Below are 7,500 nucleotides of genomic sequence, written 5' to 3'. Positions count from 1 at the left end.
GCTCACCCGCCAGAGGGGAGCACGGGACGTGCGCTCGCCAGACCAGGCGGCGCCCTTCCCCGCGTGGGAGGGGCGCGTCTCACTCAACCGCCTCGACCCGCACAGCCAACGCGCTCCCTCAGGACCCACGCGCGGACACCACGGCGGCGACCGGAGGAGGGGGCGCTGGGGGCGGGAGCGACACACCACCGCTCGGCCTCGGGCACCTGAGAGACAGCCCGGGGCGCTCCAGGAGCACCGCAAAGGCCCAGGCGGAGCCAGCGCTCGTGCAATACCCGAGAGGGCAGCACGGCGGGCCAGCGGGACAGCACCCCCACCGCCGCGGAGGGGGGCGGCCCACGAGGCGACGACCACAAGAGGCGAAAGCGAGGGGTGCCTGCTGCGTCAGAGGACCCCCGCCGACCCACGCCGGACGCCACGAGGCAGGCGGCGGGGTCGGGACAGCGAGGTCGGGCCGGGTTCCGCACCCCAGTGCCTCCCAACGCACCGCCCACAGGCGGGGATGGGAGACGGGGGAAACCCCGCGGGCGGGACGAGAAGAACGGGTCTCATTCACCACGAATGCCCGCCCCTCGCCCGTCGCGGCTCGGTCCCGGCCCGGGAGAGCGTGACATCACCACATCGATCAGGGAAAGCATCCCCGGAGCAGGGTCGGCCGGCCAGCCACAGCCTCCCCAGAGGCCAGCGAGCAGATCAGCCTGGCCATCCCCAGCCCCAGGACAGGGGCGGCAGACAACCCGGCAGAGACGAGGAATGCCTGACACGCACGGCACGGAGCCAGCGGGAGTGGGGTTGTCACGGCCGCCCCAGGTGCCCGCAGCGGGGAGCGCACGGTGGCACGGTAAGCCCGCGCCACCTTCCCCGCCGCCCCCAGGTGGGTCAGAGACCCGGACCCAAGGCGGCACCGGGAGCTGGGACGCTCGGATGCATGAGAGACCGGGCACACGGGCCCCAGCAGGCGGCTCAAGCACGAGCAGGGCCGGCTAGCCGGGTCACCGGGAGGCCGAAGACCCGCGACGCATCCAAGAGACCCAACCTCTCCAGCGACAGGTCGCCAGAGGACAGCGTGTCAGCAATAACCCGGTGGCCCAAAATGCCGGCTCGGAGTGAAACATATACCTCCCCAGGAGACAGGAGGTCGAGTCACCGACCACGCCGCCGGCCCAGGGAACCCGCGACACGGGCATCTGTCCCCAAAATCGCCACCATCGCAGCCAGACACGGAGCACCCAGGGCCCTCTGGTCGACCCCAGGACACACGCCGGAGCAGCGCCGGGCCAGGGACGTCCTCCCGGCCACCCGTGCCACGCAGGGGCCGGCCCGAGTCTCCAGAGCGAGACTCGGAAGCGTTTTCGGCCGTCCCCTCGTACGACCGGGACACACGAGGGACCGAAGGCCGGCCAGGTGTGACCTCTCGGGCCGCACGCGCGCTCAGGGAGCGCTCTCCGACTCCCCACGGGGACTTGCAAACAACAGGTCACGGCAGAGGGACCGCTCCCCGGCACCCGGGGGACGAGGCAGGACGGTCCCCGGCTCCCCACGGGGACTTGGAGAAAAAATTCGGCCGCTGCCTCAGACGGCCAGGATGCGCGCGGGCCCGCGACCGGGCCGGGAAGGGTGTCCCCAGCCTCCCGCCCCAAGCCCGGTGGGTCCCCGCGGGTCGCGGGTCAGGCCTCGGGAGCCGCGGCGTGCTGGTCGACCAACCCCGGCAGCCCCACACCCGGCTCTGGCCCGAAAGCGCAGCGACAACCTCTCCCCACATAAGCCTGCACGCCTGAGCTCTGACTCACAAGTGACGCGCCAGAGCTCTGGCGCGACCGGGACAGCCCGGCTGACGACCGCGGTCTTTCCGGAGCTCTGCCTAGCTCACAGCGGGGACGGTCCCCTCCCTCGGCAGCTGCCACCGCAGCTCCGGAAGCCAAGGGAACGATATAAAAGCGGCCGCCAGATGGAGTCCGACAACCGTCGCGAACGTCACCAAGACAGATCCGGATGGCAGGCCGGCCCGCGGACCGCAAAACCGAAACCGTGAGTCGAGAGACGCTATCCCGAGGCCGAAAACGCAGCCCCTGTACCCCAACCCCACAGAAACGGTCCCCAAACCCTGTCTCTGCATGGACCGCGACACAGTCAGAAGACAACCCACGGCGTGTGGATGTTCGGAGAGGCATCTCGGTGGGAGAAACAACAAGCAAGGACTCGGTCGCGGGTCGTTGAGGACACAGGGAGACACAGAATGCGTAGGCTCTTCCTGAATCCAGACAGAGAAGGAGGGAGGGAGGGAGGGAGGGAGGGAGGGAGGGCGGGCGGGCGGGCGGGCAGGCAGGCAGGAAAACATAAAGAAGGAAACAGAGAAAGAAAGAAAGGAAGGAAAACCTAAAGGAGAGAAAGGAAGAAAAGAGAAGAGAAGAGAAGACAAATATCAATATAAGTACTTACATTTGTATATAGGTATAACATATAAAACTACATTAAAATAGAAAAAAATTTATATGCATACACATGAATAAACAGATAAAAATGAATAAATAAAAAATAAGGTAACATAACATAAGCAAATAGGCCAGGCGCGGTGGCTGACGCCTGTGATCCCAGCACTTTCAGAGGCTGGGGGAGAGAGAGAGAAAAAAAAATGAAAGAAAGAAAGAAAGAAAGAAAGAAAGAAAGAAAGAGAGAGAGAGAAAGAGAGAGAGAAAGAAAGAAAGACAGAAAGAAAGAAGAAAGAGAGAGAGAGAGGGAGAAAGACAGCGAGAAAGAAAGGCGAGAGAAGAAAGAAAAAAAAAAGAAAGAGGAAAGACAGGAAGAAAGACAAAGCAAGAAAGCAAGATAACAAGACAGCAAGAAAGCACGACAGAAAGAGAGAAAGAGACAGAAAGAAAAAGCAAGAAAGCAGCAGAGAGAGAGAGAGAGAGAGAGCGCGCGAGCGCGAGCGAGCGAGCGAGCAATCGAGAGAGAGAGAGAGAGAGAGAGAGAGAGAGAGAGAGAGGAGGAGGAGGCGGCGAGGCGAGGCGAGGCGAGGCGAGGCGAGGCGAGGCGAGGCGAATCTACCTGCTTTCACTACATGTGGGGAGAATCAGGAAAGCCCCCACTAACAACAAGGCCTGAAGTGGAGCTGCCATCTCTGAAATCCGAGCAGAAGAGTCCACACGGGTTAAAGACACGAAGAAAGTCAGGGAAACAACTGCTCAAAGAGAAGAACAATCTGGCCCAGCCAGGGTCTGTCTCCTGAAGTTGTGTGGGCAACGAGGGAGTGGGACGGAGGGAGGGAGTGGGACGGAGGGAGGGAGGGAGGGAGGGCCTCCGAGGCTCGTGTCAAACAATAAATGATAATAAAATAAAAGGAAGTTAAAAAAAAAAATTGCGCATCATTCGTAGCATCACTGACGCCTCGAAAGGCGAGAGGCATGTGTTTATGTCACTGTGGGACTGTTTTCTTTTTTCTTTTTTTTTCTTCTTCCCTCTTTTCCCGGAAACTCACTTTTTAATTATTTCATTTTCCTTTTCTTTTTTTTTTTTAATTTTTAATTTTACTTTCATTTTTACTTTTATTTTTAATTGTTTGAGAGGTTGTCTCCCTCTCTCGCCCAGGCTGGTGTACAGTGGCGCGATCTCGGCTCACTGCAACCTCCGCCTCCCAGGTTCAAGTGATTCTCCTGCCTCAGCTCGGCCTCCCGAGTAGCTGAGATTACAGACGCGCACGACCATGCCCGGCTAATTTTTGGTATTTTGACTAGAGACGGACGGGGTTTCACCATACTGGCCCTGCTGGTCTGACCACCTCGTGATCCAGCGATCCACCACCCTCGGCGTCCCAAAGTGCTGGGATGACAGGCTTGAGCCACCGCGCCGGGCCTAGTTATTCCTTTTATTTTATTTCAAATTTTTAATTGTACGTATGCATGTATGCATGTATGTATGTATGTATGCATGCATGCATGCATGTATCTATCCTTTTTTTTTTTTTTTTTTGAGACGGACAGAGAGAGACAGTGAGAAACAGAGAGAGAGAGAGAGAGAGAGAGAGAGAGAGAGAGACAGACAGACAGAGAGAGAGAGAGAGAAACAGACGGGGGGGAAGAGAGAGAGAGAGAGAGAGAGAGAGAGAGAGAGAGAGACCAACAGACAGAAGGACAGGCAGAGAAAGAGAGTAAGACAGAAGACAGACACAGGGACACAGGGAGAGAGACAAGCGGGGGGGGGGGAGAGAGAGAGAGAGAGAGAGAGAGAGCTCCCAGACATCACGAAGCCGTTTCAATGACATATTCTCTCTGGTCTTTGTCTGGGGATATTCAGTTTTTCACCGTAGGCCTCAAGGGCTCCCAGATGTCCCTTTGGAATCTCTACAAAGAGAGTGTCTCCAACCTGCCTAATCAAAAGAAAGGTGTAACTCTTTAGGATGAGTCCACACATCGCAAAGCAGTTTCTCAAATACATTCTTTCTATTTTTCATCTGGGAATATTCGGTGATTCACCATAGGCCTAAAGGGACTCCCAAAAATCCATTCAGAGAGACTGCCCAAAAAAAGTGTTTCTAACCTGATGAATCCAAAGAATGGTGTATCGCTAAGAGATCAATCTACGCATCACAAATCAATGTGACAGATAGCCTCTCTCTGGTTTTAATCTGTGGATAGTCTGTTTTCCAACGTAGGCCTCAATGGGTTTCCAAATGTCCCCTCACAGATTCTACGGAAAGCGTGTTTCCAACCTCCTGGTTCAAAAGAATTATCCGTTCGAGGTGAATCCACACGTCAAAAAGCAGTTTCACCAGCAGCAGTTTTTCTCCTTTTCCTCTGGGGATGTTCACTTTCACCAGGAGCCACAAAGGGCTCCCAAATGTCCCTTCGAAGATTCTGCAAAGAACTGCTTCCAATCGGCCGCGTGCAGCGGCTCACGCCTGTCATCCCAGCATTTTGGGAGGCAGAGGCGGGTGGATCACCTGAGGTCAGGAGTTCGAGACCAGCCTGGCCAAAACGGTGAAACCCCATCTCTACCAAGAACACAAAAAATTTGCCGGGCTTGGTAGCGGGTGCCTGTAATCCCAACTACTTGGGAGGCTGAGGCAGGAGAATCCCTTCAACTGGAAGGCAGAGGTTGCAGTGAGCCGAGATGGTGTCACTGCACTCCAGCCTGGGGGACAGAGTGAGAGTCTGTCTTAAAAAAAATAAAAATATTAAGAAAAAAATACTACTACAACAACAACAACAACAACAACAACAACAACAACAACAACAGCAACAACAACAAAATGCTTCCAATCTGCTGAATCAACAGAAAGGTTTAACTCAGTAAGAGGAATCTACACATCGCTAAAAAGCAGTTTTACAGATAGCTTCTTGTTAGTTTTTATCTACAGTTTCCTGGTTTTCACCCTAGGCCTCGAATAGCTCCCAAATGTCCTTTTGCAGATTCTACAAAAGGGCCGCTTCCAACCTGGTATATCAAAAGAAAGGTTTCACTCTGTGAGATGAATCCACACACGACAAAGCAGTTTCAGAGACAGCTTCTTTCTAGTTTTTATTTGGGGATATTCGGTTTTTCACACTAGGCCTCAGTGGGCTCCCAAAGGTATACTCGCGGATTCTACAGAAAGAGTGCTTCAAACCTCCTCAATCAAAAATTAGTTGTAATTCGGTGCCATGAATCCACACATCACAAAGCAGTATCATAGAGAGCTTCTTTCTATTTCTCTGGTGGGGATACTCGGTTTTTCACAACAGGCCCCAATGGGCTCCCAAATGTCCATTCTGCTTCCAAACTGCTGAATCCAAAGGCAGTTTTAACTCGGTATGATGAATCCACACGTCACAAAGCTGTTTCATGAAGACCTTCTCTCTCGTTTTTATCTGAAAACATAAGATTTTTTCACCATACGACACAAGGGTCTCCGAAATGTACACAGAGAGATTCAACCAAAAAACCCTTCCAACCTGCTGAGTAAAAAGAAAGGTTTAACTCTGCGAGACGAATACACACACGACAAAAGCAGTTTCACAGAGAAAGGTGTTTTTTTTGTTTGTTTGTTTGCTTGCTTGCTTGCTTGCTTGCTTGCTTGCTTGCTTTTTGGTTTGTTTTCTTGGTTTTTTTTTTTTTTTTTTTGGAGACGCACTTCCGCTCTTGTTGCTCAGACTGGAGCGCAATGGCGCCATCTCGCCTCACTGCGACCTCCGCCTCCCAGGTTCAAGCAATTCTCCTGCCTCCGTTTCCCTTCCCGAGTAGCTGGGATTACAGGCATGTGCCACCACGCCCGGCTAATTTTGTATTTTCAGTAGAGACGGGGTTTCTCCATGTGGGTCAGTCTTGTCTCGAACTGCCGACCTCAGGTGATCTGCCAGCCTCGGCCTCCCAAAGTGCTGGGATGACAGGCGTGAGCCACCGCGCCCGTACAATTGTATTGTATCGTATTGTATTGTATTTACATTGATTGATTGATTGATTCATTGATTGATGCTGCCTGATCAAAGGTCACTCAGGCCCAGTCGTCAAAGTGGCGATTTCCTAGGCAACAAGGAAGGGGGGAGCTTGGAGGTGGGGGCGGGGGCGGTGGAGAAGACACAGTTGCCCCAGGCTGTGCGCAGGCGGCCTGAGCTTCCTTCCTCTGTTGAGGCCTCCATTTTCAGAGTAACAGTGGCCGCTAGGTGATGCCCGACGTCTGCCAATGAGACTGTCAGCCCGGAATGAATTGGGATCGCCTGGAGGGTGAGGCGGGAGGGGGAAGGATGGAGGCCCCCACAGCACAGTGGGTCACCGCGCCCTTCCAGGCGATCCCCACAACTAATCGACCAGGGCCCCTGGGGGCACACAGCCTAAGACCCCAGCCATCGGATCATCTGGAACTTCTGTCCGAAGACGAGAGACGAGAGACCGACTGGAAATTCTCTCGGTCAAGGTCCAAACCTAAAAGAATCACTGACACAGACACCAGGACTAACTAAGACAATTTGTAAAAGTTTCCGTGTTTTGGGTGAATCCGCGTATTTCTGGATCACAAAATTACTGATTTTGAACATTGCGGTTTTTCTACTCCTTACGTGTACGGTCCTGTGATAGACAGACCAGGGGACTCCTCAGCTCAGAGTCCATGAGGCCAGAAGCTGACATCCTAAATTTCTATGTAGAATGAATTTCAGCAAGCCAGCCAAACACTCTGCCGTAAAACTGTCCGGAAGACAAGCGGTGGTGTTTCGGGGGCGGACTGGGGGGGGAGGGGGGGGGGAGCCGGGTGCGGTACGCTCACGCCTGTCATCCCCGCACTTTGGGAGGCCGAGGGCAGGCGGATCCCTCGAGATGGTGGCCATTGCACTCCAGCGTGGGCAACAAGAGCGAAAACTCCGTCCAAAACAAGAACAACAACAGAAACGTTAAGTGCCGTCTGCTGTTATTTTTGCTTCCCACCCCGAGAAGAACAGAATACAGCTGTTGTCTCCCTGCCCGCCTGCCTGCCTGCCTGCCTGCCTGCCTGCCTGTCTGCGTGCCTGTCTGTCTGTCTGTCTGTCTGTC

This window comes from Macaca fascicularis, chromosome 10, assembly GCF_037993035.2.
Source record: "Macaca fascicularis isolate 582-1 chromosome 10, T2T-MFA8v1.1".
Lineage (NCBI taxonomy): Eukaryota > Metazoa > Chordata > Mammalia > Primates > Cercopithecidae > Macaca > Macaca fascicularis.
Note: the sequence above shows the minus strand (reverse complement) of the source record.